Below are 7,080 nucleotides of genomic sequence, written 5' to 3' on the forward strand. Positions count from 1 at the left end.
CTGTACTCATGTGTATGAGTATGATACATATCCTAATCTTATCAAGAGATATATGATATGTATCCATAATGATGTATTAATCAATAATATTCATATCCTAACACTCCTTCTCAAACTGAAGATGCTTTGAAACAAAGCAGCTGGAGTTTGAACACTACTAAGTTGCCAAAAATGAGTAGTGATCTTCAGATTGCTTCGATTGCTTGAACAAGTACAATGGCGGATCAACAAGTAGGAACAGACGTCCTCAAGAAGGAACAATAGATGGCCATAGGAACAAACGAGATCGAGTAACGAAAAACTCGATCAACAGCACACAAACAGGCCTTCAGAACATCCGAGATCAAGTAACGAAAAACTCGATCATCACACATGATGGAGTAATGGAAAACTCTATCATCATGAAAAACTCAATCATGTAACAGAAAACTAGATCAATAACCAGGATCTAGAAATTCGATCATCCAAAATGAGGCACTTGGAAAAGCCAACAGAAATCAAAAGAAAATCTGAAACCTTTAAAATACCATATCTTTAGCAAGCGCAGATCCAAGCAACTTGCTCCTACGAAGATCGAGAGCTTCCCGGAATAGTACTCCTCACTCTTAGTAAAACCCAATGAGGAACCCTACTCACCAACTCTATTTGTCGAAATCGAATGAACCATTTATTCCCCTGTCTCTCTCATCACCCAATTATTCATTCATTCTCCTCTCTCTCATCAAATAATTATTCCTCACTCTCTCTCTATCACCTTGCGTCTCCAAATATCAAACTTTCTCTCTCAAGACTTCTCGCCTTCCTTAGATAAAAATGCGGGCAAGTCTCCAATTTCCCTTTATTGCTCTCTCCTAGTTGGCCCAGAGTTTCGTAATCATCTGAAAAACATGTGAAGACTGGTTTCCCAAAAGAATAATTATGCAAGTATAATGGCAACTGGGAATCCAACGAGATTGGTGGGAAGTGGCAAGGAGATAAAATGGCTTCCTAATAAGGACACTTCGTTGGCTACTTCCCCTCTGAATAGTCTAGCAGCCCAAGAGTTGGGTTTGGCCTTGAAAGGTCATCGATACCCAGGAAATGGGAAGGATGATGTCCCAAATCGAAGTGGAAGTGCACCTCGTGCATCTCCATGTATGGAAGGTTCATTTGCAGAAATTGAAAGCCTCATTCACAAAGTTCCAACAATGCACTCCAAAACTATGATTCAGAAGAGCGACTTCGATCCAATCTTGCTTACTCAGATTAGTATGCCTCCAATATTAATTTTAATCCAAGACCCCCTCCACCTCTTATGTCAGGGGATAAAAGGCCGCTTGCTCGTGGATTTAGAGACAATAGGAGATTGATGTCTTTTGATGATAGTAGTAATGTGTCACTACGGAAGAGAGCAATTTAGCGAAGAAGTCAACGTTTCCATAATAAAAAGAACAATGACCCGCTAAGCATTGATCTAAAAACAAACTCAGGAAAAGACGGAATTGATAACTCGGGCAAATACGGAATTGATCCGGCTCTGATATTTATTTATTACTCAATCAATAAACAGAGTTCTCTGCAGTCAAGTAAAGACCACAGAATGCCTCAAAGGGCCACACGCTGCCCAAATTTTGATGTGATGAAGCTTTTGATGGAAGCAATGGAAGGTCTTAATGGAATCTTTGCGGTTTCAATGAAACCAAGAGATTGTTGAAAGCTATAGAGATTTGCAATAAAAAGAACCAAGGAAGCTCTTGCACGGCGAATCTAATAAAAAGGCAAACAATGAAAAGCTTTTGTGTGTTGCAAAGGTTTAGGAGAAAATTTTGCACGATCTGCCAAAGAAACTTTAAGCTTTAGCCAGCAGACGTCATCACGGATGCGCAATCTTTCATCAAGTTTGTGGAAGAGTTTGATAACTGCTCACAACCACAACCATATGTTTCATGCAATGCTTGACAAGATCCCTTCTAGAGAGAGAAACTAGGCGTCTTATAGAGGAAGAAAACAAACTGAAGACGGATCAATGCTCTGATGCCACGTTAGAAACTGTATTAATTTATATTTGGGCCGTAGGCCCTCATGGAAAATTATTTCAAAATACTGAAGAGAACTCTCTCTTTATTGATGGATTCATAAAGAATATACAAGACCCGTATAAATATAAGGTCAGTAACAATTAAAGATAAATACCAATGGTCATAGATAGACACACCTAATTTTATCAAGAGCTACATATCCATACAGATGCATATCTGTACTGATATGTATCAATATAATACATATCATAATCTTATCAAGAGATATATTGATATGTATCCATAATGATGTATTAATCAATAATGTCCATATCCTAACACATGCTTGGGTACCTATAGGGCTTGGCCTGAGCCCAGACAATACCTAGCTGGAGAGGCTAAGGTATGTACATGGTCAGCCCGACCGCGGTCCATTGAACATCCATCTTGTAATAGGATATCAAAAAATGGTAGTTCCATTAAAATTTAAAATAATTGGTGTTAAAACTATATCAAAATGAGATTGTATACAATGAGACCATTTACTTTTGGTATAAGGAGGTTACAATTACTTACAACCATCCGACATGAATCTGATAGCTTGAGTATGTCACAAAGTTCGAAAAAATATTCTTTTGAACTTTGAGCTCGATCAATGAAACAAATGCAGCCACCCAATGGTCAACATTAATTGTGATCAACTTGTACCAAAAATAAAATCTCCTTATATATTTTCTCTATCGAAAAATGTTCTGTTTTTTTTTTTCTTTTTTCTTTTTTCACCACTCTTTCTCTCCCCTAGACACCATCTTTAAGCAAGATTATTGTGCCCAGCACCATGCCCATAAATAAACTTGGTGTTCTCCTTAGTGTAAACCTATGTTTCCTTGGCCAACCTCTACAGAAAGCAAACCCCACAAACTCAGAAGTCCTCGAGCAAAGGCCCGGATTGCAAGTATGTAGAGGAAGCCAGATGCGGAAACATTGCTGGAAACTATGGTTGCATTTGTCCAAAATGACAAAGAGGAGATGGATTCAAAAAGGAACCCAATTCAGATCCGACCCATTTCCTATCTTCAAACTTATTCTAGGTTCGAAATGATACTCTCTCTCCCCCACTCTCTCTCTCTAAGATTACAAATAATGGGTATGGGTACGGTTTATATACCTCACATAGTAGAGCTGTTCTTTGAGTATCATATTTTGATCTGACGGCTCAGTATGTCATTTTTAATTTTTATCCTGTAAATTATTTTGCAACAAAATTGAGGGCATGTATACATGTAATAAGGGCACACACAATTAAAAATGATACAAAAAAATAATTTTTATGATGGAAGGATACCCTAAAACTTCCAATAGAATTTTGGTAATTTAAGTTTTTTGGAAGGGTGCTTATATATATTGCAAGGTACACCCCAATAAGAAGAGGGGATGTTCCAAATTTCATTAATAGATATTTTGGTGTGCTCCATGACTTGAGCGATCCCAGTAGTCAGTTCAGATCGAATGGCCGAGAAACTTTTTCCTAACTTAATAAATATGGTAACCAATGAAAATGCAATGTGAATTGCTTTATGATTCCTATAAAAAAAATAAAAAATAAAAAATAAAAAGGAGGATTTGGTACTTTCCTAATAAGTGGGGAAGATAAATGTCCCTCTCCCACGAATAAATAAGTGTCCAAACAATACCAACATAATCTCTCTCCTTGTATGATGTGTGTATATGTACGCGAAAGTTGGTATTTGGGTTGGTGTCTTGTATTTTCTTTTTTTTTCCTTTAAATGTTAAGGGGTAGGAATAGACCACACAAGCCAACGGCTTATTCCTAAATAGTAAATATATTCTTCCTCAAACTTTTGAGACAAAAGTTGTAATGATTCTTATGTCTTTAATTGTCAAAAAAATCAAAAGAGATTACCCAATCAACAAAATCATGAGATGAGAATTTTTTCAACAGATAACACTGGAACAAAATCACAGATCCTTATCTCTTTATCTAATTACTTAGATGCAAAATAATGGGCAGGTGCTGGTTTGGGTTTGGGCTTTCTTCTTGCACTAGGGTTCGAAAGGTACCTATCAATGAAGAAGATAAAGCTGGTGAAACTTAGAGAGCACTACTTCAAGCAAAACGGTGGCTTATTACTAAGGCAACAGATTTTTTCTCGCGAAGGCAGCACCGCCACACTGATATTCACCAGTGATGACCTCAAGCAGGCCACAAACAATTACAAAGAATCGAAAATCTTGGGTGCAGGTAGCTATGGAATTGTTTACATGGGAACAATGGAAGATAGTACAGTGGTTGCCATTTGTTGGATTTGGTGCAATCCAAAATCACCCACATTAGAAAATCACATATTTTGTAGGATTGAGTTATTTTCATATTTTGTGGGATTGAGATATTCCCATATTATGTGGGAATGAGAGATTCCCATATTATATGAGATTGATATTGATATTGATAAGTTTCCTAAAGGAAATATAAATCTAAAAAGATTAGGACTCTGAGATGGATTCTTGGTTGTTTGAGAATTTATAGGATGAACATGCAGAGAATTTGTGTGCCTTGTTTGAGTCACCATATGGGAGAGCCTCTTGTGCATAAGATGCAATTTCTTTTTAGAGAAAAGAGCTTCTTGTGAAGAGAAACATTGTAATAGTGCCTCTTTTGGACTTCCGAAGAATGAGAGGTTTGTTTCTTGTAGAGAAGCAGTTCCTATGGAGATTTTGGGTTGTTTTCCTTTCAGTTAGAGATAAATTCAGGTTCTTATTGCTCTCGCATCTCTATTTGGTGTTTTCGTAATGGTTGGCAGAAGTAAAGAGAAGGAAGAGAGAGTGGTTTAAAAGGGTTTGCTCCACTGTATTTTTGTCGAGGTTTGTTCCAAAATCTTTGATGTGACTTTCATTGATATAGTCGATTTATATTTTCCGTGTCTGTGGATATAGCCTTTCTTGGGTTAAACACGTAAATATTTGTGTTCTTGTTGTATGTGTTTCATCCTTTATTTCTCATACTTTATTTGCCAAATATTGACCCATTGGGTTTAGAGCTTCCGCAAGCACAACAAGTGGTATCAGAACGTGATTTCAGGGTTTTAGGCATGGCGGCAAAGGGCATGGTGGCACAAGTTTCGAAAGCTGATTTCGAGGTGGAGAAATTTGATTGCAAACACTATTTTTCAGCAATAATGATAAATAAATTTATTTGACGAAATATGAAGAATCCATGAAGCCATCCATGGATGTTGGCATGATGAGCAGATGATTTTGATATCAAGGTGGAGATTGTTGGATTTGGTGCTATCCAAAATCACCCACATTAGAAAATCACATATTTTATGGGATTGAGATATTTCCATATTTTGTTGGATTGAAATATTCCCATATTTTGTGGGATTGAGATATTCCCATATTATGTGGGATTGAGATTGATATTGATAAGTTTCATAAAAGAAATAGAAATCCAAAAAGATTAGAACTCTTGGATGGATATATCTCTTGGTCTTTTGATATATATCTACAATACCAATAGGAAGTTTCCTATTAAGTATGGACTCTAATCCTATATATATGAGATGAACGTACAGAGAATTTGTGTGCCCTATTTAAGTCACCATATGAGAATGGTGGTTCCTCTAGAGTTAGAGGGAGCTATAGCCTCTTGTATATAGGATGCTTTTTCTCTTAGAGAAGAGAGCTTCTTGTGAAGAGAAACATTGTAATGGTGCCTCTTGTAGACTCCCGAAGAATGAGAGGTTTGCTCGACTGTGTTTTTGTCGAGGTTTGTACTAAATTTTTGATGTAATTTTCAGTGGTATAGTTGATTTTATTCACCATGCCCCACGAATGTAGCACTTCTTGGGTGAACAACATAAATATTTGTGTTCTTGTTGTATGTGTTTCGTGCTTTATTTCTCACACATTATTTGCCAAATTTTGATCCATATGGTTTAGAGCTTCCACATGCATAACACCATTAAGAATGCTAATGTGTTGGATCCAGTCCAAGTTGATCAGTTCATAAATGAGGTACTCATACTCAAACAAATCAATTGCATGAATTTGGTAAAGCTATTGGGTTGTTGTTTGGAAACCTCTGTTCCAATGTTGATCTACAAGTATATCCCCAGTGGCACACTCGAGCATCATATCCATGGGAAAGATCTTTTGAAACAAATTACATGGACGGTCCGCTTAAGGATAGCCCTAGAAACTGCAGAAGCACTTGCCTACCTACACTCGGCTACTTCCATGACGATTTTCCATAGGGGCGTTAAGTTGTAAACATTTTGCTGGATGATAACGACACTGCAAACGTTGGAGATTTTGGGATCTCATGACTGGTTCCCATATATAAAACCCAGTTATCCACATTAGTACAAGGGACTTTAGGGTACCTAGATCCGGAATACTTTCAAACTGGACAACTGAGAGCAAAGAGTGACGTTTATAGTTTTGGGGTTATTTTACTTGGACTCCTTAGTGGGAAGTGGCTGATATCCTTTGAAGGGTCAAAAAGCGGAAGCCAACCTTGCCAATTACTTCATATTGACTCTGAAAAATGGGCACCTTGAGTAGATTTTGGAGAAAGATGTTCTAAGAGAAGGCAACATTCAGCAACTGCGAGGTGTTGCAAACTGTTGTGCATGAAAGCTCAAAACACAATGGGTTGAGTTTTGACAAATAAAGTACGAGAAAAAGAACCGATAAAAATAAGAAACAAGCAAAAAAAAATAAATAAGGAAATAAACAACAGAAAAAGAACACTAGAATTTACGTGGTCCGTCACAATTGTGACTACATCCAGGGGCGAAGAGGATCGATGTTTTCATTAAATCAAAGAAATAAAAAAAGGCAACTTACTTGAGAGAACCAGGACTCAATCTCCCACAAAGCCTTCTTCTCTACATTGTTCTCTCTCTGCAAAACACCCAAAAGATTCCCTCTACTTTTCTCTATGCACTTTCTCTCTACAATATATCTCAACAAGAGAGATGACAAAACCCAAAAGTGCACCCACATATGGCCTACTTTTTCCATATATGCTTTCTCTCTAGAGAAAAGCATCTATACA

The 7,080-nt window shown here is 37.2% G+C and overlaps 1 pseudogene; it reads left to right on the top strand.

Moving 5' to 3' along the window:
* Nucleotides 1–929: 929 nt before the first annotated feature.
* On the top strand, nucleotides 930–6,584 carry LOC148781352 (wall-associated receptor kinase 5 pseudogene; annotated as a pseudogene).
* The last annotated feature ends 496 nt before the right edge of the window (nucleotides 6,585–7,080 follow it).

Source organism: Amborella trichopoda, chromosome 7, assembly GCF_054954075.1.
Source record: "Amborella trichopoda isolate Santa Cruz 75 chromosome 7, AtrichopodaSantaCruz75HAP2 v2.0, whole genome shotgun sequence".
Classification (NCBI taxonomy): domain Eukaryota; kingdom Viridiplantae; phylum Streptophyta; class Magnoliopsida; order Amborellales; family Amborellaceae; genus Amborella; species Amborella trichopoda.